The sequence below is a fragment of the Pelophylax lessonae genome (assembly GCF_965119305.1).
Source record: "Pelophylax lessonae genome assembly, chromosome: 10".
NCBI lineage: Eukaryota > Metazoa > Chordata > Amphibia > Anura > Ranidae > Pelophylax > Pelophylax lessonae.
The window spans coordinates 59,886,893-59,911,210 of NC_138777.1; positions in this window are offsets into that span (position 1 = coordinate 59,886,893).

The window sequence follows — 24,318 nt, forward strand, 5'->3', positions numbered from 1 at the left end:
ACCAGAGAGCTCTGTAAATAGTTAAGTATAGGTGCCCCCATAGCAAGCTGCTTGCTGTGGGGACACCTGACAGGAGGGAGGAGACAGGAGCGCCGGTGTGGGACCCAAGAAGAGGAGGATCTGGGCCACTCTGTGCAAAACCACTGCACAGAGCAGGTAAGTATATCATGTTTATTATTTTAATAAAAAAATGTAAGCTTTACAATCACGTTAACTAACCTAAGGGTCATGATAAAGGTACAGCTATCCATTGAACTTTGTAGGTAGATCAGTAAATCAGCTAACTGAAATTTTCTAAACATGCATACTCTATATTGTCAAAAGTATTGGGATGCCTGCCTTTACAGACACATGAACTTTAAGGGAATCCCAGTCTTAGGGTTCAATATCGAGTTGACACACCCTTTGCAGCTAAAACAGCTTCACCTCTTTTGGGAAGGCTGTCCACAAGGTTTAGGAGTGTGTCTAAGGGAATGTTTGACCATTCTTCCAGAAGCGTATTTGTGAGGTCAGGCACTGATGTGGGATAAGAAGGCCTGGCTCGCAGCAAAGCAAGGTCCATGACATGGATAAGTAAGTTTGGGGTGGAGGAACTTGACTGGCCTGCATAGAGTCCTGACCTCAACTCGATAGAACACCTTTGGGATGAATTTGAGTGGAAACTGCGAGTCAGGCCTCCTCATCCACATCAGTGCCTGACCTCACAAATGCGCTTCTGGAAGAATGGTCAAAAATTCCCATAGACACACTCCTAAACCTTGTGGACAGCCTTCCCAGAAGAGTTGAAGCTGTTATAGCTGCAAAAGGGGGGGAACTCAATATTGAACCTTATGCACAAAGACTGGGATGCCATTAAAGTTCATGTGCGTGTAAAAGGCAGGTGTCCCAATACTTTTGACAATATAAACGTAGCCTGAAGTGCTACTTTTCGTTTACCTTTTTAAAGAAAGGGTCATTGTAAAGGTAAAGCTATCCATTGAACTTTGTAGGTAGATCAGCAAATCAGCTAACTGAAATTTTCTAAACATAATATAATAAATAATATCTATGCATTGCATTGAATTGCATTACAGAGAACCATGCAATTCATACATTGTGATTTTCTGGATTTACAAATTGTGAATATTGTGCAAATCAAAAAGTGCGGATCACAATTTCCCTGATTGTATCGTCTCTGTTGGGGAGAGCACTCCTGAGGTCGTGTTACAATAGTATCTTGCCAATCCTGCGGCTGGGTTTTCCCAGATTTAAAGCTAGGACTTCCCAGTCTCTCTCTCAGCTTTCTCCAGCAACGATGTAGAAGTGGATTTACCACAGCAGCCTTTCTTTATTATTACTATAAATCAAAGTGCAGACAACAGGAAATACAGGACTATATAGGCACGGAGTTGCAGGTTGTAAAACAAATGTATTCTTTTGTACTTTTTTTTTGTTTTTTTTTTAGGTATAGGCGTTAAAGAGATCAGCTAGAAGTAACATTCATTTACAACATTTTTATTTTATTTTTTAAAAATAAAATTGGAGGATGGAGGGGACCAGCAACCATGACATACAAAGACAGTTCAATGAGACACAAAGAAGGTAAAAATGGTGAAAACAGCACTTTCTAAAAAAAACAAAACAACATCAAAAAACAACAACCCCCAACTAACATAAAAAAAAAAAAAAAGAACTGGTGTACGGCGGTAACATTTAGTCCTGCCTTTGCGAAATGTCCATTCTGCCCGTAATATTTAAGTTGTGTTATTTTAATGGGAAAAGACTGTTTCAAAAGCCATTTTTCCCCTTAAAATATTATAGCCTTAACCTTCTATAACCGTGACATTATTTGGTGTGACAAGACTAATCAAATTTCCACAAATCACATTTTCTTCAATAAAAGAATGGGTTGTAGAGTAATCGTTGCTGTCTTCATCTGTTGTGTCACTTTTTTTATACAGGGCCTTGAAGCCTGGTGAAATAAACAGCTTCTGTTTCCAAGGCATTGAGGTTGGTTATCCATGCAGTAACTTATAAGTCAAGCCAGGCACCTTACATCTTCAACTTTCATCCGGACACAGTATACAGCAGGGGCTGAATGGCAACTCTTGGCTCAGGGGGCGAGTACAAACCAGAGGCCCATGGTGCAGCACCTTGGCCCCCCTCCCATTCTTCCTCTTCCTGGCGTCCTCCTGATGGGGGATTCCAGGTTGAAGCTCTGCTCCAGGTACTCCCTACTCACAGGCCGAAACCAGGTTCCTGACCTGGCCAGCAGGGGGCGGTTGGGGGGGCTGGGACAGCTCGGCTGGGGCTCCAGTGGGGCATTGAACCGGCCTCTGCTCAGACACAGTTTACACCATCTATGCTGGGGGAAGGGGGGGGGCTGTGCTCTGTCCTTTTCTTCAACCCACACTCAGTAGGTCAGTGGCAGGGACTTTTTATTTTTCTTCACCAGGAATCCTTTAGGTATGTCTGTGGCAGAAGCAACTGCCCCCCCCCCCCAGTCCTCTGGCCCAGTATTCCCCTGGTATACAGTCCTTTGTTGCTTTGTTTTTGTGTTTTATGAGGGAGTAATAACTTGGATCGGGATAGGAATTCTGGGATGTCCAACTTGGCAGGAACTTTTTTTGTGTGATTTTGTGTCTGGTGGGTCTAAAAGGTGTACCTGTGAAGTTTCAGCTCTGTAGCATGTCCAGAACCTCCAAAAAAAGATCATATAGGTGTAAAAGTGGGGTCCCACCATCCCTGCTCTAATGAAAAATTATTTTTTTTCCAGTTCTGGACATGCTACAGAGCTGAAACTTTACAGGTACACTTTTTAGACCCCCCAGATACTAAATCCAAAGTCAAAATCAAAAAATCTCTTTTTTTTAATTTTGTTTATTTTTTCAATAATTGGCTTTTTTTAATCAAAAATGACAATTTTTAAGAACTTTTTGTGTGTGATTAATAGTCCCTGGGGCGTGACCCAGAACCCTAGGCACTTTTTAGGGGCATTTATTGGGTTTTAGGGCTTTAAAATTGTGTTTTTTGATTACCGAAGTTCGGGTCTATTGATTTCAATGGGGTTCTGAAATCCGGGCCGAACTTTCGGGTAGTTCGGATGTTCTGGCTGAACCGAACTTTTCAAAAGTTCGATCATCCCTACCCAACAGCAGCTTCAGGGGAGAGGAGAGACCCCATTACAATGGATGTCCAATTGTAAGCCTATAGGTGGCATCATGACACAGGCATTGCAGCTGTTATTGGCGATCTCTCCTCTCCCCTGAAGTAGCAGCTGGGAAGATCACATGACCAGACCAGAGAGCTCTGTAAATAGTTAAGTATAGGTGCCCCCATAGCAAGCTGCTTGCTGTGGGGGCACCTGACAGGAGGGAGGAGACAGGAGCGCCGGTGTGGGACCTAAGAAGAGGAGGATCTAGGCCACTCTGTGCAAAACCACTGCACAGAGCAGGTAAGTATATCATGTTTATTATTTTAATAAAAAAATGTAAGCTTTACAATCACGTTAACTAACCTAAGGGTCATGATAAAGGTACAGCTATCCATTGAACTTTGTAGGTAGATCAGTAAATCAGCTAACTGAAATTTTCTAAACATGCATACTCTATATTGTCAAAAGTATTGGGATGCCTGCCTTTACAGACACATGAACTTTAATGGAATCCCAGTCTTAGGGTTCAATATCGAGTTAACACACCCTTTGCAGCTAAAACAGCTTCACCTCTTTTGGGAAGGCTGTCCACAATGTTTAGGAGTGTGTCTATGGGAATGTTTGACCATTCTTCCAGAAGCGTATTTGTGAGGTCAGGCACTGATGTGGGATAAGAAGGCCTGGCTCGCAGCAAAGCAAGGTCCATGACATGGATAAGTAAGTTTGAGGTTGAGGAACTTGACTTGCCTGCATAGAGTCCTGACCTCAACTCGATAGAACACCTTTGGGATGAATTCGAGTGGAAACTGCGAGTCAGGCCTCCTCATCCACATCAGTGCCTGACCACACAAATGCGCTTCTGGAAGAATGGTCAAAAATTCCCATAGACACACTCCTAAACCTTGTGCACAGCCTTCCCAGAAGAGTTGAAGCTGTTATAGCTGCAAAAGGGGGGGAACTCAATATTGAACCTTATGCACAAAGACTGGGATGCCATTAAAGTTCATGTGCGTGTAAAAGGCAGGTGTCCCAATACTTTTGACAATATAAACGTAGCCTGAAGTGCTACTTTTCGTTTACCTTTTTAAAGAAAGGGTCATTGTAAAGGTAAAGCTATCCATTGAACTTTGTAGGTAGATGAGCAAATCAGCTAACTGAAATTTTCTAAACATATTATAATAAATAATATCTATGCATTGCATTGAATTGCATTACAGAGAACCATGCAATTCATACATTGTGATTTTCTGGATTTACAAATTGTGAATATTGTGCAAATCAAAAAGTGCGGATCACAATTTCCCTGATTGTATCGTCTCTGTTGGGGAGAGCACTCCTGAGGTCGTGTTACAATAGTATCTTGCCAATCCTGCGGTTGGGTTTTCCCAGATTTAAAGCTAAAACTTCCCAGTCTCTCTCAGCTTTCTCCAGTAACGATGTAGAAGTGGATTTACCACAGCAGCCTTTCTTTATTATTACTATAAATCAAAGTGCAGACAACAGGAAATACAGGAATATATATGCACGGAGTTGCAGGTTGTAAAACAAATGTATTCTTTTGTACTTTCTTTTTTGTTTTTTTTTTTTTTAGGTATAGGCGTTAAAGAGATCAGCTAGAAGTAACATTAAATTACAACATTTTTATTTTATTTTTTAAAAATAAAATTGGAGGATGGAGGGGACCAGCAACCATGACATACAAAGACAGTTCAATGAGACACAAAGAAGGTAAAAATGGTGAAAACAGCACTTTCTAAAAAAAACAAAACAACATCAAAAAACAACAACCCCCAACAAACATAAAAAAAAAAAAAAGAACTGGTGTACGGCGGTAACATTTAGTCCTGCCTTTGCGAAATGTCCATTCTGCCCGTAATATTTAAATTGTGTTATTTTAATGGGAAAAGACTGTTTCAAAAGCCATTTTTCCCCTTAAAATATTATAGCCTTAACCTTCCATAACCGTGAAATTATTTGGTGTGACAAGACTAATCAAATTTCCACAAATCACATTTTCTTCAATGAAAGAATGGGTTGTAGAGTAATCGTTGCTGTCTTCATCTGTTGTGTCACTTTTTTATACAGGGCCTTGAAGCCTGGTGAAATAAACAGCTTCTGTCTCCAAGGCATTGAGGTTGGTTATCCATGCAGTAACTTATATGCATGGAGCGCTACCCCCATAAGGGTTGCAGATGACAGGGTTCCCCACTGCTGCACAGCCAGGCACCTTACATCTTCAACTTTCATCCGGACACAGTATACAGCAGGGGCTGAATGGCAACTCTTGGCTCAGGGGGCGAGTACAAACCAGAGGCCCATGGTGCAGCACCTTGGCCCCCCTCCCATTCTTCCTCTTCCCGGCGTCCTCCTGATGGGGGATTCCAGGTTGAAGCTCTGCTCCAGGTACTCCCTACTCACAGGCCGAAACCAGGTTCCTGACCTGGCCAGCAGGGGGCGGTTGGGGGGGCTAGGACAGCTCGGTTGGGGCTCCAGTGGGGCATTGAACCGGCCTCTGCTCAGACACAGTTTACACCATCTATGCTGGGGGAAGGGGGGGGGGCTGTGCTCTGTCCTTTTCTTCAACCCACACTCAGTAGGTCAGTGGCAGGGACTTTTTATTTTTCTTCACCAGGAATCCTTTAGACATGTCTGTGGCAGAAGCCGTGCAGACTTTTTACGGGGAATTAGAGCAGCCCAGGGGGCAATTGCCTCCCTGCCCCCTGGCCCAATCTTCCCCTGGTATACAGTCCTTTGTTGCTTTGTTTTGGGGTTTTATTAGGGAGTAATAACTTGGATGGGGATAGGAATTTTGGGATGTCCAACTTGACAGTAACAAAACCAGGGACAACTTCTTCCCTATGTATACAGCTCAACTTTGTTCTTCTCCTTTATATTTTACAACTCCAACTGATTTCTACTCCTTGGACTGTACAGCTCTGATTAATTCATTTTGAGTAGCTAACAGTCTTTGTTAGATCAGCAACAACCCCTTACAGGCTAGGAACTCTAAGCCCATTTAGAATGTAGCACAATGTGTTGTGAACTGCACCCTGGAGTACCTCCTCTCCCTTGTAGACACCGGTCCCAGCCCTACAGCTGCAGGGAATTCTAACCCACCTGGCTGCCTCTTCACCAGCCCACCTGGCTTCTTCTTCACCAATCTACCAGACTGACTCTCTTCACCAGTCTACCCAACTGACTCTCCGGAGATTCTCCCAGGGCATGGTAAGGAGGATTTAAGCACACTGCTATCTTTCAGAGAGCCCTGCTACACGTGGTAGTTACCCCCCTTGTAAATCCTTGCATCGTGCAGTAGTAATTTTTCCTCTCCTTGCTCCCGCTGCCTCTCAGGAAAGCCTCCTCCTGTGGTAGGATCCTTCCAGGCCAGCACCTGAGCCTCCGCCCAAGGTAAAGCCCCTCTCCTGCAAGGGTCCTTTTGAGGGCCACCAACAGTCTCCTCAGCACTGCATCTCCATCTTCCTCCCTACTCCCTTCCCAGCATGACTCATTCCTATTTAGGGCTTACTCAGTCCCCTGCCATGCCCACCTCTTAGGGATTGGCCTAGGGCCCCTAAATATGCATAACAGCTCCTCCTAGCCATCGCCCTCTAGTCTCTAGAATGTTCTACAACTTTCTAGAACCAGGGGGAGGCACCAGAGAGCTGTCTGTATGAGTCATGCTGCCCTGAAAATCAATAACCCTGACCCAATTACAGACTCACTGGTTAAGTATGAGTCAGCATATGGTTTAATTACTCTCACACTGGTAGCACACTAGAAGGTGCTATATACATATAATAACTGTAGCTCTTTTTGATTTTTCTAAGCCCGCAGCAGGTTGATGAAACCCTCTCAGACATGCAACGTCTTGGGTTCAATTACTGCTTTTTAATGTAAATATAAACCCTTGCTAAATGGCATTTAGTTTGCTTGTGTTGACAACGCTACCCTGTTTATTATTTATTGTCTGTGCTTTGATAAGTTCCTGTATGCTACCAGTTAGTACATTTCTTAGTTAGACACCCTCTGCATCCCCATGCTTTCTAGTTAGTGTCATTTTTATTTTTCCTGTGTTCCCTTAGGATATTAAAATTCCTTGTAATCAAAATTCATCTCTAAGAAAGACAAGAAAACGTCCTATGTATTGCCAACCTGTATTTAACTACAACGTTGTACTTTGAATTATTCTCTGAGTCTACTTGTGTTTACTGTATGTGGATCTTGTTGAGTCAGTAAGTTTACAGACTGTATGCACAGTCTGGGTCTCAGATGGTATGTTTTTGCATAAGGTGACATTTCAAACCCTAATTATAAACAATTGCTATTTAAAAAAAAAAAAATACTCGTTTTTAGCTTTATAATATTTTGTTGCATCTCAGTCCTGCTGATTTCCTCCAGGATATTTGCAGCCGCCTCCTATCTCCTAGCATGCTCTCAATGGCTGAATGGTGTTTCTCGGGGTTGAATTCCTGATGGCGACAAAATAGCAAGTAGTTATGTAATAACTAGGTTTTCAGGGTGAGCATGTCTGTGGGGTGAATTATAACTTAATGAGCTAACTGGGGGTGAAGAGGTGACAGAGGAAGCCTCAGAGCTTCAAGCCCGGGATCATGTCACTCGCTATATGGTGGCAGTTGAATTACGAATATCTTGCCTATTAAAATAATTCCAACCTTTGTATTTTAGCTATATATTTTACTGTTTCATCAGAGTTCTTCTTTAACCAATCAACTCTAAAGTTAGCCTGCATGACTTCAGGTCAGAAGTTATTTTGATTGAGAAAGAACCCCAGATGCATCACCTCCTCTAGGCAAGGTCGCATACTCTGTGATAGTTACTGCAATATATTATGTGGCTGTTGCTTATTACAAAAAATGCAATGCACTTCGACATAGACAACATTACCAAAATGCATCTTTTTTTATTTGCTCCCCCCCCAAAAAAAAAAAACCCTGCACACCAAATAGATGGTCAGTCAACAATAGCGCACACATAAATAAGAAAATCAGTCAATCAAACAATCTGCCATTTATTATTCTCTTACTAACTTCAGACAAAAATCTATATTCAGTTCTCTAATTTGAATATGTATATGGGTGATGTTTTAGCTGTAAAAGGATTTGTATTTCTGCTTATTCGGTGCTCTGTTTGAAAGCAGCTTTTGGAGGACAATCACTCCTGAGTTTTACACAGCCCTGACATATACAGTGCCTTAAAAAAGTATTCATACCCCTTGAAAGATGGTTGTATTATGATATTATGACAAAAAATTGGGGGTTATGAATACTTTTTCAAGGCACTGAAGCACAGGCAGGAGGGTGACAGCACTTTCTATGTTACAGTTAAGGAATATGGGGGTGTAAACTCTCTGCCCACAACCAGCCGATTGGACTGTGAGGGTGCAGTAGAAGTTGCAACCCCCCCACACCCTGATATTTCTCTGTGCTTTGCATGGTGTGCAGGGCCACAGGGAGCACAGCAATGTAAGTGCTCTGTAACAAAACAGGTGGCTATTACATTAACCTGTTACTTTAGATACAAAGTTTTTCCTCGTTTTTGGAATTTAAAGTGATATTAAAGGTTTTTATTTTTTAAAATAGCAAACACATTATACTTACCTGCTCTGTGCAATGGTTTTGCATCGAGCAGCCCCAATCCTCCTCTTCTCGGGTCCCTCGCCGGTGTTCCTGGCCCCTCATCTTTTTTGAATGCCCTTATAGCAAGCTGATACTTGTATATGCTCACTCCCGAGCCTTGCTCTGTGTGTCCATAAGACACATGGAACAGGGCTCAGCTCCGCCTTCCACTCCTTCCATAGTGGCTGTGAGCCAATGGCTCCCGCTGCTGTCTCTCAGCCAATCAGGAAGCAGAGACCTAGGAGAGCAGCAGATCGGGCTTGGGTAAGTATAAGGGGGGCTGTGGGGGGAGCTGCATACTAAACGTTTTTTTCACCTTTGTGCAAAAATGCCTTTAGAACCACTTTAAGGGTGCCAAAATACGTGTGCCAAAATTTGCTCTACTTTTAAGATGAATCTTTTATTATAAAACTGTTAAAACAAGTGTGATTTGAACTTAGTATCATACATTTTTACAGATATATTACATATTATGAATGAAGAGAAATATCCACAAGCAGCGCTATAATGTTCCTTACGGAACCATACGAATCAATGCAAAAGTGCAAATGCAAAAGTCCACAGTGTCCTTAAGCAGCCAAGAGATGGGATGGTACCAATATATTATACTACAAAATAAGGATGGGCCCTTATCTTTACTGTTACCGTATTCTTATATATATATATATTGTCATCACCTCCCCATAGTGGTCTTTCGAATTACATCTGGGGTGTTTAACTTGTAGTATATTATATTGGTACCACCCTTATACGGGGGTTTTACAGATGATAGTTGTTATGTACAATTTGAAGCCGTATATGTATACTATTATGAAAATGTTTTTTTCTGAGTGCGACTTGTTATTTGATTGTATTCAAATTTATTTTACTTGTATATTTTGATGGTGTGCATCCATATATCCAAATACATTCAGATACCTCTTTGAGTATGTGATCCCGCAAACTAAAATGTCCCGATTAATAACAGGGATTGTATTGGTTTGATATGAAATTAGGGATTAAATAATAAAATTAGTCATTAAGCATTCTATTATATGCATTGGAATGGCTCTCTCGAGAGGAAGCGAGAATCAATATGGATGTATGATATATGGTTATTTTATACATTTATGTATCTATTGTTTTATAGTGTGTTAAACACAGTTTTATTAATAGGTTTTGAATGCAGTTTTAAATAGGCCCATATCAATGATCTCCTGTGATGCCAGCGTTACCTTGATGCAGATTGAGCACGAAGGGGTTAACTGGTTTGCGGAGGAGTGAGATAAATAGAGATGACCTAGCCGCGTGCTCACACCCTCCGTAGAAGTCTGTGTATGATGAAACGCGTAAGGGCGTGAGCAACACAGTCACCTAGGCAACCAGACACCGGGCGGCAGCCTCGTATCACTTAGGGAACTTCCAGTCGCTGACGAACGGGACGGAGGCACCGGTAGGCTACGCGGACGTCTTTTGTTGCCATTTGTTTATATTTCCACGCTGTTTTTATTGCATATGTGTGGGGGGTAGAGGATCAATAAAGTGGTCATTACTATAATACTCTATGAGCCCTTGATTTCTCCCTAAATGCACCACCTTCCGCTGAGATCAACATAGGCAATACAGGAGGAGGATTTAAGTTTACAACCAGTATTGCAATACCCGGTTGGAGCGTGGGAAATTTGCAGTCCATATGTGCCTTTGGAGGATACTAAACGGCCCAATTATCACCTTCATTTGGTGAGTTAGCAATTCAAGGGGAGTGGGCACTTGGTGAGGTGAAGGTTATAGAAACATCTACTCCAGCACGGGTGACCATCCCATCTCTTGGCTGCTTAAGGACACTGTGGACTTTTGCATTTGCACTTTTGCATTGATTCATATGGTTCCATAAGGAACATTATAGCGCTGTCTGTGGATATTTCTCTTAATGCAGTGATTCTAGGAGGAGTTATATACACCTTTGTCTTTGTTTATATATTTTAGGCAGAAGCTTTTTTATGTGATGTTATACATTATATAATTTTCATGAGCGCTGGGTGATTGGGAACTACCGTATTTGATTTTGTCTTGTTTTTCTCAGTCCTGATTGGTACATATTATGAATACATCAGATTTATTTTTTTGTGTTTCATAGTCAATCGCTATGTATTCCCCTCCATTCAACAGTGAGGCTCCCAGATGGATATTAGGGTCCACGTGGGGGAATCAATGCAATAATTACAACGCATTTCACCCCCACTTCTTCAATTCTGTGAAACTATAAGATACAGTCATAACTCATTTTGACCAATTTCTAACCATATACGTATACTTTTTACATATTTCTTTATATACCTTGAGATTAAATAGAAGGTTAATCCGGGGCTAGAATCGTGGACCTGGGGACCACCATACACACTAAACCTCCCAATATTCCTATAAATTAGAATAATTATCACTTTTTTCAGCCTGTTCTCCTTAGGAACAAGTTGTATGCATCCATATTATATAATATACCAGTAAAATGTATGGTACTGAGTCCAAATCACACTTGTTTTAACTGTTTTAAAATAAAAGTTGAATTTTCACAGTAGGGCATGTTTTGGTACAATTTTTGGCACCTTTAATGTCCCACGACTAGATGAAACTGCTTGTGTCTAAAGATCCTAGGGATGTTGGTGCCTATCTACACAATCCTGGCATCAGATATACAGCATATAGAATCTGTTATTTTACACAGAACTGACTTAATTCTGACTTTGCTTGCTTCGTGCTTGTACCAGGTAATGTTAAGTGCACATTTGCAAATGTAGACAGGTCCCTAGTTTTCCCACACAGTCATTTCTCCACTAGAGGTCTACAAAGTTCAGAGCTGTCCATGGGTCTCCTGTTTCAGTCTAAAACCACCCCATAACCCATGCAGACCTAAGCTGCTAGAATGTGTGCAGATGGCTGGCTAGAAACCATCAGCTACAATATCTCTCTGGTCAACAGCAACATTGACCCATAACTGAGAATACTTACATTGTAAGACCTTGCATTTCTTCTGTGGTTCGACATTGGGATGCCAACATTCAGAACACCTAGGGCAAATGCAACACAGGGATCCAGATTGCCTTGTTCCATAGAGAGGTATGCTCTACACCCCCAGAAGGTCAACCTCTGCCCCTAACCACCACCACTACTACCAAACAAACCTGCTTTACACTTGTTACCTGTATTCAGGATCCTTTTCACCAACATCAGTGTAGCCCATTATGAATCAAACCTCTTCAACAGCCTGTGACCCAACTGTGTACTGGCCCACTCTCCACACTTCCACCCAGGTATTCAGGCTTCCCATTTAAAAAACGTTACTCTAGCCAACAGTAAAGCCCATCTTCCTTACTGAACACTCAAACAGTACCAAATCATTGCAATGTAGTAAAACATCAAACATCATCAGGAACATACTATATACTTCTGTTCAGAATCCATTTGCAGTGGCATAGGGAAATCTTCTTATTGCCAAGGTCAGGATGCACCCCAGTACATTAAGCCCAATTCCAGGAAGAACCCTGCTCTAGAGAGGACCATATAGTGAAAGCCAAGTAAGCAGTTCACAGTCCTAATACTCAATGCTGCTACTTGTTTTAAACACCCCCATTCCCTTGGCAATGGGTCACCTATTGTATTTATATGGGACTGAGGCAGAACTGAGCATCACTTTCTTGAGGGCAACAGGCAAACTAAGAGAGGCATGTAACCCTCTTCCTACACCCACACTATGGAAATTCAAATATTTATGTACTGTTTACAAGTAGTGTTGAGCGAACACGGACTGTATTATTCGTGTTCGTACCGAATAATTGGATTTTTTTTACCCGAACACGGACACGGACACTTTACTGTATGTTCGGGTAAAAATCCGTGTTCGGTCGTTTTATTTCCGGGTTTTGCATGCTTTGGCGCTCTTTTCATGGCGGGCTTTCAACAGCCAATCAACAATCGTTTAACTGGTGTGCCTTAAGCCATCCCAGCCATGCCTGCAAATGTCTTAGTAGCTGTGATTGGCCGTCTGAAGCATGTGACCAAGTCTTTATAAGTTCGAGGCAGCCGCCGCAGCAGCGTCATTCTGCTGCTTAGCTAAGGGACAGAGCACACATCAATGTGCTGGCTGCTGATTAGGGAAAGATAGGCAGGAAAAAACCATTTGTGTCCGGATAGAATTGAGGGACAGGTCGGAGTGTTTAGGCAGGGCGAGTTGTAGGCATTTTAGGGATAGAGTCTGCTGAATTATAGGGTCAGTGTCTTCTACAAACTACAATCGATATTGCTGTGTGGGGGGTGGGGTGAATCTGCACTCAATCCTGATCTACGATCTCTTCTCAATCCTGTTAGGGACAGAGTCTGCTGAATTTTAGGGAAACTGTGTTCTACAAACTACAATCGATATTGCTGTGTGGTGTGGGATTGGAGATAGGCAGGTGTCAGTGATCCACATCCATTTTTCTGTGTGTGAGCTGCAGTGAACACAATCTTTTTGGGCTGCAGTGAACACAATCTTTTTGGGCTGCAGTGAACACAATCTTTTTGGGCTGCAGTGAACACAATCTTTTTGGGCTGCAGTGAACACAATCTTTTTGGGGTGCAGTGAACAAAATCTTTTTGGGGTGCAGTGAACACAATCCTTTTTGGTGTGCAGTGAACACAATCTTTGTGGGGTGCAGTGAACAAAATCCTTTGTGGGGTGCAGTGAACACAATCTTTTTGGGGTGCAGTGAACAAAATCCTTTTTGGGGTGCAGTGAACAACATCCTTTTTGGGGTGCAGTGAACACAATCTTTTTGGGGTGCAGTGAACAAAATCCTTTGTGGGGTGCAGTGAACACAATCTTTTTGGGGTGCAGTGAACACAATCTTTTTGGGGTGGAGTGAACAACATCCTTTTTGGGGTGCAGTGAACAAAATCCTTTTTGGGGTGCAGTGAACAAAATCATTTTTGGGGTGCAGTGAACACAATCTTTTTGGGGTGCAGTGAACACAATCTTTGTGGGGTGCAGTGAACACAATCTTTTTGGGGTGGAGTGAACAACATCCTTTTTGGGGTGCAGTGAACAACATCCTTTTTGGGGTGCAGTGAACACAATCTTTTTGGGGTGCAGTGAACACAATCTTTGTGGGGTACAGTGAACAGAATCTTTGTGGGGTGCAGTGAACACAATCTTTGGGGGGTACAGTGAACACAATCTTTTTGGGGTGCAGTGAACACAATCTTTGTGGGGTGCAGTGAACACAATCTTTTTGGGGTGGAGTGAACAAAATCATTTTTGGGGTGCAGTGAACAACATCCTTTTTGGGGTGCAGTGATCAAAATCCTTTTTGGGGTGCAGTGAACACAATCTTTTTGGGGTGCAGTGAACAAAATCCTTTGTGGGGTGCAGTGAACAGAATCTTTGTGGGGTGCAGTGAACACAATCTTTGGGGGGGGTACAGTGAACACAATCTTTTTGGGGTGCAGTGAACACAATCTTTGTGGGGTACAGTGAACAGAATCTTTGTGGGGTGCAGTGAACACAATCTTTGGGGGGTACAGTGAACACAATCTTTTTGGGGTGCAGTGAACACAATCTTTGGGGGGTACAGTGAACACAATCTTTTTGGGGTGCAGTGAACACAATCTTTGTGGGGTGCAGTGAACACAATCTTTGGGGGGGTACAGTGAACACAATCTTTTTGGGGTGCAGTGAACAACATCCTTTTAGGGTGCAGTGAACACAATCTTTGTGGGGTGCAGTGAACAACATCCTTTTAGGGTGCAGTGAACACAATCTTTGTGGGGTACAGTGAACAGAATCTTTGGGGGGTACAGTGAACACAATCTTTGTGAGGTGCAGTGAACACAATCTTTGTGGGGTGCAGTGAACACAATCATTGTGGGGTGCAGTGAACTCAATCTTTGTGGGGTACAGTGAACACAATCTCATACTTCTGAAGATTTGAGGGTGCTGCCTGTTCCATACTCCCCCTACTCCTCATCTAGCCTTTTAGGGGTACAAACAATAGTAATTGGGGCCTAGTGTGGTTGTGTACGTGTGATATACATACACTTTTTTTGGATCATATTTTCTATTCCGCTATTTAATCAAAAACCTTTGGGGATCAGTTAAATTGGGGGATAGTCTGTGTTGGTACGTGTGAGAGAGATCCACCTTTCCAAGTTTTTGGGGTTCATCTCATACTTCTGAAGATTTGAGGGTGCTGCCTGTTCCATACCCCCCCTACTCCTCATCTAGCCTTTTAGGGGTACAAACAATAGTAATTGGGGCCTAGTGTGGTTGTGTACGTGTGATATACATACACTTTTTTTGGATCATATTTTCTATTCCGCTATTTAATCAAAAACCTTTGGGGATCAGTTAAATTGGGGGATAGTCTGTGTTGGTACGTGTGAGAGAGATCCACCTTTCCAAGTTGTTGGGGTTCATCTCATACTTCTGAAGGTTTGAGGGTGCTGCCTGTTCCATACTCCCCCTACTCCTCATCTAGCCTTTTAGGGGTACAAACAATAGTAATTGGGGCCTAGTGTGGTTGTGTACGTGTGATATACATACACTTTTTTTGGATCATATTTTCTATTCCGCTATTTAATCAAAAACCTTTGGGGATCAGTTAAATTGGGGGATAGTCTGTGTTGGTACGTGTGAGAGAGATCCACCTTTCCAAGTTGTTGGGGTTCATCTCATACTTCTGAAGGTTTGAGGGTGCTGCCTGTTCCATACTCCCCCTACTCCTAGCCTTTTAGGGGTACAAACAATAGTAATTGGGGCCTAGTGTGGTTGTGTACGTGTGATATACATACACTTTTTTTGGATCATATTTTCTATTCCGCTATTTAATCAAAAACCTTTGGGGATCAGTTAAATTGGGGGATAGTCTGTGTTGGTACGTGTGAGAGAGATCCACCTTTCCAAGTTGTTGGGGTTCATCTCATACTTCTGAAGGTTTGAGGGTGCTGCCTGTTCCATACCCCCCCTACTCCTCATCTAGCCTTTTAGGGGTACAAACAATAGTAATTGGGGCCTAGTGTGGTTGTGTACGTGTGATATACATACACTTTTTTTGGATCATATTTTCTATTCCGCTATTTAATCAAAAACCTTTGGGGATCAGTTAAATTGGGGGATAGTCTGTGTTGGTACGTGTGAGAGAGATCCACCTTTCCAAGTTGTTGGGGTTCATCTCATACTTCTGAAGGTTTGAGGGTGCTGCCTGTTCCATACTCCCCCTACTCCTAGCCTTTTAGGGGTACAAACAATAGTAATTGGGGCCTAGTGTGGTTGTGTACGTGTGATATACATACACTTTTTTTGGATCATATTTTCTATTCCGCTATTTAATCAAAAACCTTTGGGGATCAGTTAAATTGGGGGATAGTCTGTGTTGGTACGTGTGAGAGAGATCCACCTTTCCAAGTTGTTGGGGTTCATCTCATACTTCTGAAGGTTTGAGGGTGCTGCCTGTTCCATACCCCCCCTACTCCTCATCTAGCCTTTTAGGGGTACAAACAATAGTAATTGGGGCCTAGTGTGGTTGTGTACGTGTGATATACATACACTTTTTTTGGATCATATTTTCTATTCCGCTATTTAATCAAAAACCTTTGGGGATCAGTTAAATTGGGGGATAGTCTGTGTTGGTACGTGTGAGAGAGATCCACCTTTCCAAGTTTTTGGGGTTCATCTCATACTTCTGAAGATTTGAGGGTGCTGCATGTTCCATACTCCTCTTCCTCATCCTCCCTTTAGGGTAGGAAAAAATTTAATCGGGCCTAGTCTGTGTTTGTACGTGTGAGATACACAGTTTTTTATCCTATTCCGCTATTCAATACACACCCTTTTGGTGTAAAAAACATTAAATTGCGGCATAGTTTGCATATTTGACATTTGCATATATTGTGCCTTGTTGCGCTGTTTTGGGTACTCCACCAACATGGCCAGTGGCAATGACGCCATTCTCAGCTTAACTATCCCACTTCTATGCCTCCTTGAAAAAACAATTTGGGCGATGATGGAAGAGGATGTGGCACAGGATGAGGAGGAGGAGGAGGAGGATGAAGAGGTAACATTTCAAAGGCTTTCAGGGCAGTCATTCGCAAGGGGCTCCGAGGGTGGGTTCCTGCACACACAAACGCCAGGGACACAATTGTCCAGCAGGGGCACAGTTCTGGAGGATGAGGAGGATGAGGAGGAGGAGGAGCTGGAGGAGGAGATGGAACCATGTTCACAGCAGGGTGGCACCCAGGCCAGCTCATGGCCATCACTGGTGCGTGGCTGGGGGGATACAGAGGACACGGACGATACACCTCCCACAGAGGACAGCCTTTCGTCGCCTCTGGGCAGCCTGGCACACATGAGCGATTACATGCTGCAGTGTCTCCACAACGACCGCCGAGTTGCCCACATTCTAACTTGTGCTGATTACTGGGTGGCCACGCTGCTGGATCCCCGTTACAAGGACAACGTACCGTCCTTAATTCACTCACTGGAGCGCGATCGCAAGATGCGCGAGTACAAGCGCACGCTGGTAGACGCCATGCTGCTGGCATTCCCATCTGACAGCGGGGCCACAGTGGAAGCACAAGGCAGAGGAGGAGGAGGAGGAGGTCGCCAACGCAACCAGGGCACCGCCAGCACCTCAGAAGGCAGGGTTAGCATGGCCGAAATGTGGAAAAGCTTTGTCAGCACGCCACAACAAACAGCAGCACCAGCAGCTCAGATGGAACGTCTTAGCAGGAGGCAGCATTTTACCAACATGGTGGAGCAGTATGTGTGCACACGCCTACATGTAGTGAATGACGGGTCTGCCCCCTTCAACTTCTGGGTCTCCAAATTGGGCACATGGCCTGAGCTTGCCCTTTACGCCTTGGAGGTGCTGGCGTGCCCTGCAGCCAGTGTATTATCTGAACGGGTATTTAGCACGGCTGGGGGCGTTATAACAGACAAGCGCAGCCGCCTGTCCAGAGACAATGTGGACAAGCTCACGTTCATTAAAATGAACCAGGCATGGATCCCACGGGACTTTTCCGTACCTTATGCAGAATAGCAATGGATACCGACCTTACCCACCCATTGTTCCATTTTTGCTCTTTCTCACTCTTTTGGGGTGTACCCTCATTTAAAATTTTTGAAAAGAAGCAGTGTTGGCTACCTCGTCCTCCTCCTCAGGGCCAGATTAATGTAGGGGCTATTGGAGCTGCAGCTCCAGGCCCCTACCTTTTATATAGGCCCCGGGTTGGCCATATTCACTGTTACCGCTCTTCTGTCACTTGTAAACACAGAAGTCTGGCTTCTATGCTCGCTTCCCCAGGCAGCACCCTCAGAACCTCCCCACACAGCGTGAAGGCCGGACAAGGAGGGACAGTTGGCGATGCATGGATGTGTTTATGGGCTTCAGAGACAGCATCCCATGTTGAATTAGGCATGCATGGCTGCACCCTTCCTCCTCTGGGTGCATGGCAAGGCACGGCCCTTAAGGCCCTTCAAAATCCTCAGCACCAAGCCCATGATGCTGTTAATCCGGCCCTGGTCCTCCTCCACCGCCGCTTCCACCTACACCGCCCATAGGTGTGCGCAGCCTATTGCATTAAGGTGTGCACCCCAAAGTTGAAATACACATGCATGTGTTTGCCAGCAGGGAGAGTAATGTATCGGGGCCATGTACCTGTAGGCAAGGAGAAATAGAGCAGAGCAGGTCCCAGGGAGATCTTTCCCATCTCCTCACTGGCAATGCTATGTGCCCTAGGTGATTAGGGTGTGCCCAGGCACACCCAGCACACCCTGTGCGCACGCCTATGTCACCGCCACATCCACCACCACCTCAACCTCCCTCCTACTCCATATGGGCCTCGTCCTTCAGAGATGAAGAAGAACATTGTTTTATTTTTCTGTTTTTTTTGTTGTTTTAAGTTATTTCCCTATCCACATTTGTTTGCAGAGCACTTGCCATGCTCTTAATTACGTTTTGCTGCCATTTGCAGCACTCTAGCCCTTTCCTTTGGTGTTTTAGAGCCATTTTAGTGCCTTAAAGTTCGGGTCCCCATTGACTTCAATGGGGTTCGGTGTCCGGGAAAAGTTCGGTAAAAGTCCGGGACACGGACCCGGACTTTTTTTTAAAGTTCGGCCGAACCCGTCGAACACGGACATCTAGGTGTCCGCTCAACCCTATTTACAAGCAGTAAAAGACCTTTAAAATAAGCCCTCACTGACCTCTGTAGCTACATGTACTGTGGAATTTTTCCTTAAGGGCCAGTTCACACCATAGAAATGCAGTCTGGAGGCGTTCCGGATGCTTTTCTGCATGCACATTTTTGACGTGTTTCCGATGTGTTCCAGTGCATTTTCTTCTCCCTCTTTTTACTTCACCTTAAATAAAAACATGTGTATTCCAGTGCAATTTTGATGCATACCAGTGCATTTCCCCCTTTTTTTTTCTTCACCCTAAATAAGGACATGTGCGTTCCAGTGCATTTTGGTGCGTTCTGGTGCATTCTTGATACGTTTTTCTACAGTTCGGTAAAGTTCAGTTCAAAAAAGAAAAAAAATGCAGCATATTTCATTTTTTTTTGGGAACTGGAACTGACTGCACTGGTGTGAACTATGTCATTGAAAACCATATAACCTACTATCCATGCATTTTTGATGCAAAAAAAAAACACACTTAACTGCATTTGGTGTGAACTGGCCCTAACAGAAATTCTGAAGTTGGGTTAATTCTGAACTGGTTTATAGCATCTGTGGTTGGCTTAAATTAGAAGGCTAGCAGACTACCAAGACCCTGCTAATAGAGAATACAAGGAGAGAAGAGCTTTGATTTCAAAGTTTCTGTTATGATCTTTGAGGATTAATTGCTCCATAGTGCCTGCAGCTATAGAAATTAGTGAGGCTGTGTTTTAAATGTTCATTATTTTTCATTTTATGAAAACTATGAAAATGTCCAAAGCATGGGCAGAGGTGCACTTTAAAGCACTGGAATCAGAAGATCGTCAATTCGATTTCTCAGTAGAAGGCAGCTCCCATATTTATCTCACAGGTTTCCTTAACCTAAAAAATAGCTGTGTCTTAATAGAATGTATTTATTTCAGCTCTATGTTGAAAACTTGCCTCATAAAAATACTTTTCACCAGATGTGATTTATGTCAACGTGATAGCAAGCTACAAATAAGAAAAATATGCTTCTCAGTCTACAATAATGATGGACAACCCGCACTTGCAGCCACTGGAAAACTACAAGTCCCAGCTGCTGGCTGACAGGACCCAGCTGGGATCTGTATTTCCTTGATGCCTGTATTGCCTCAGGGTCATCATGCTTGATCTAGTACTCTGTTGACTAGTAAGAATAATTTTACACGGTGCGCAGAATACAGATAGCTTCTAATATGTGCTGGGAGTTTATGTCAGCTTTGGGATGGCTCAAGGATGTAGTTCTGAGAAGTAATGGTGACAATCTCTCTGATTTGTAGCCTCTTAGGAGGTCCCCATCTCAGAACCATATTGACTTATGATAAATAACAGAGAATATTTAAAGGATGACTACAGGCAAAACACAGAAGTGATACATAAGAACAGATACCTACTCAGTTACCAGGAATGCCCTTGTACTTTACATAAAGAGCAATAGTACCACACTGATCAGGTTTGCAAAGGTTTTGGAATGCAGGATTGAGGAGGCTAAGAAAATAAAAGCGCAATTCTGATTTCTTATGTATTTTTACCAAAGCTCAATTCCAGTCTTAAACACGAAGAAGCCTCTAGAGATATGCTTTAAATTAAATCTATGGGGTATAGGAGAAAGGGGGCCAAACGTATAGCTGAGAATCCATATATATTTATTTCATCACACAAATCCGAAGCCATTTCATTTCAGGGATGAAAGGGTATTTATTCTTTATTCATCAGGGTTCACAGATGCTGGATGAAATGATGATCTCTGACACAAGTAGGTTAAAATCCAAAATTACTTTTTTTTTGCCAAAGGCAGGTTTAGGTAGGTCTTTGTATTTTTTGGGTCAGTGCAAAAGTCAGGCAACCAGTATTTTAAGGAGGAGGTTAGCAGTGACAAGTAGAGGTTTCCTTTAAATTGTATCACAACTCTCATATTGAGAACATTATATTTTGAAGAAACTACTAAACATTTTTTTTTTCTTGTGGAAACTAGGCATGTGCGGAAATTAAAGTTTTTATTTTCGAGTTGCTTTGGAAACTTCTCTGCTCAGAGTATTCATTCATCGCCCAATGTTCACCGTGTACATGTAAGTGTAAATCTTTATGGAAATAAACTCCATCAAAGGTAATGCACCATTAGCCTCTTTCATATATTTTATGTGAATTGGAGATACACCGCTGCAATAGAGAGGGATTCGCCATCATCAGAGGGAGACGGAAAACTATGCTCTGGCTTCAGATCGCTATCAGCCATTGTTGAGCCTGTTTTTTTCCCAAATCTGGTAAGAGGCGTGATTTGTCTTTTTGCACCGGTGTTTGTGCACGTTTGGAGGTGGATTACATCAAGGTATACACGCTATACCAGCGAGAACATACTCATTGCACTTACCTTTTATCCGCCGGGTAAGGAGGAATTTTACCTGGTGGAGGGACTTTCCATTCACTTTTGTGTTGGCTTTTTTGGATTGGACTTTCACCATCAAACATACTTTTTATATATCATTTGTATAATTTCACATTTTTATGTGTTTTTTATATTAGTATACACTTGTGGGAAGTTTTTTCATGTGTATTGGCACTGGACAATTCCTATCACTTTGAGTTGTATATATCACTGATTTATATGAATTGCATCACTTTTGAGTTGTGTTAGATTTTTATCAGTTTAAGGTAATACCACACACCCATAAGAAGGTTTTCACCATTCATATTTTTAGTGATATACCCACATTTTGAATAAGCGCAATATTATTTTCCAAACTTAGCTATATTGGCAAAATGTATTGAAGTCAATAGAGAAGGTTGCTCATTATTTTTCTTTTTTTTCCAATGGCCCCCAATTTTCTTATTAATGGGACCTTTTTGGTACCTAAAATATAATTGCATTTTCATAAAAAAATTACACATTTTTATTAATTCAACGTCAAGCTAATTATATCCATAACATTCACGTGATATCAAACTGTTGTTGGTTAAAAACTAAAAACAGCAAAATATGAATCAGTTATCCCAGTAGCTTATCTCTTGGTACATAATGCAATAAACAATATATAATAGACCACTGCCATTTATTGTTATAGGGTTATAGGATTTTCTTTCTGTTTGGGCTTTCTTGCTATTCTGTTGTAGTTAACAAAATACACTGTGATATCACATGAATTTCAAAGGAGTATTTAAACCTGACGTTGAATTAATAAATGCATATTTTTTTAAATGAAAATGCAATAATATTTTTGGCACCTAAAAAGTCCCTCTTTGTAAGGAGTTTGTGGTGTTTAATATGTCAAAGCATGTGGTGCCTATGATCACCCATTAATCTGTCTTAATTGTTTTCACAGAAAATGAAAAATGTTTGTAACCCAAATAAATAAATAAATAAATGATCCTGTTCCCTTAAAGCCTGTTATACAGCACAGTGTTTGCGCTGTGTAATTTGGCCCCCTGTATCACCTGAAATACCTGGCTGATCCTGCCTGGTTCTGCTCTCCCCCCCCCCCCCCTGTAAGCTGACTGTAGGCTGAGCCCTGACACCATGGTCAGTTTACATGCCTCCATCATCCACAGCTCTCCTCTGTCCTCTCTCCCCCTCCCTCCCTGCCTGTTAGCTGGGCGATTGCCGCTCTGCTCACTGCCCCTCCCCTCAGGCTGCTATAATACCATGGTTATATTTATAAAATCCCCTCTGTTAGATAATATGTGCCCCACTGTATGTGCTGTAAAAAAATTGCAGATTTCTACCTTTTCCTTCTCTCCTCCTGGGTGATGTCAGGGGGGAGTTCTCAGCCCCTATCACTGTAGCTGCCAGCCAAGGTAAGGAGAGTGGCAAGCAGTCACGTGAGTGCCAGGAGGCACTTTAAAATAAAGTGCAAATCTGCATATTTTTTATACAGCACATACAGTGGGGCACATATCATTATCTAACAGAGGGAATTGTATGCTCATGACAAAGTGGCTTTACAACCAATTTAAAAAAGCAAAATATAAATGTTAAAGTGGCAGTAAACAAGTAACAATAAGATACACAAAAAAAAAGAAAAAAACAAAAAATGCAACAACCACTGTAAGAAACAAAAACGAATTTACCCTAAATACAGCTCCCCTTATAAAAGAAAAGTACTTTTTTGTAAGGAAATTTCATGTAAGCAGCTCAATGAGTAAAACGAAGACTAGATGTCAAAAAGGGGAGTGATTGGCGCTGCCAGGAAGTTAGGTTAATGGGAAATCTGGGTTAGGCTCCTATAGTTCAAGACCAAGTTCAACACATGCAAATGCACATAGAATGTATGTGGGAATAAGAACTATATAAGTAATAGGATATAAAAACACAATGGGTGTGTAATATGTGTGTAAAATTAACACTATGTGCTGATACCAAATCAATAAATAAATGTGTTCAATACCTAACCGGCTTATTGAGACTCAACATAAATATGCAAATATATGTAAATGTAGGTATAAAAATATAAAAGCATATAAAGATAGTATTAATAAATTATGGTGATATAGAGAGTTAGTGTGCAAAGGTGCTAAAAAATATAGTGCACTAATCAAACTAAATAAGGTGCATTCCGAATAGTCATAACCATCTATTCAATAAAGTGCAACTGCATACTCATAAGCAATGAAAATAAATAAGTGGGTGAACTATGTGCATCCCACACTGGTGACAATATAAACACTAGTAAATAAATAAGTGCAGCCGTGCAAATAACTATATAAATTATGAAAGTGAGAACCATATAAATTCAAAGGCTCAAAAAGCAGGTTCTGTGTATTTTAAAATTGTCCAAAAATAGTGCAATCAGAGTTGGTACAGAAATCATAAAGTTCTATAGTCCATATAAGGATGGAGTAAGGTGCTCTTTTTTTCTATGAAGCCGGGAGTGCAGTGAGTGATTGGAAGATAGGGTGCTCCCCCTCTCCTGGGGTCCTGTGCTTACCGGATGTCCGTACCCCTACAGGGGTAAATGGCGGGTCGATAACAGGGATCGCTCCCATACACCGGCAATCTGGTTCCGTCCTATCCTTCCTATTACCACTCGTATCCACTCCTTGCTCCGGTACACATAGGGGTTAAAGCATCAGGGAGAGAGCTCCAGTACAATTCCCGGGTATATGAAAAAGGGGAAAAACAGAAGCCTCCGATAGTGCAGGATTGCCTTTAAAACTTTTATTTAGATTCCAAAAAAGACATGTACTCACATAAAATCAACATGCAGCGCATCCGTATGGCATAGGGTCCGCAACTACCTCGTTCGCGGTGCTCGCCTGGGATCAGCGTGCGTTCCTAGCCTCGGGATCGTTCAGACGGAAGTGATGTGGTCACGTTCTCGACGCGTTTCGTCACACTGACGTCATCTGAAGAAGCGTTGACCACGTCTATTCCG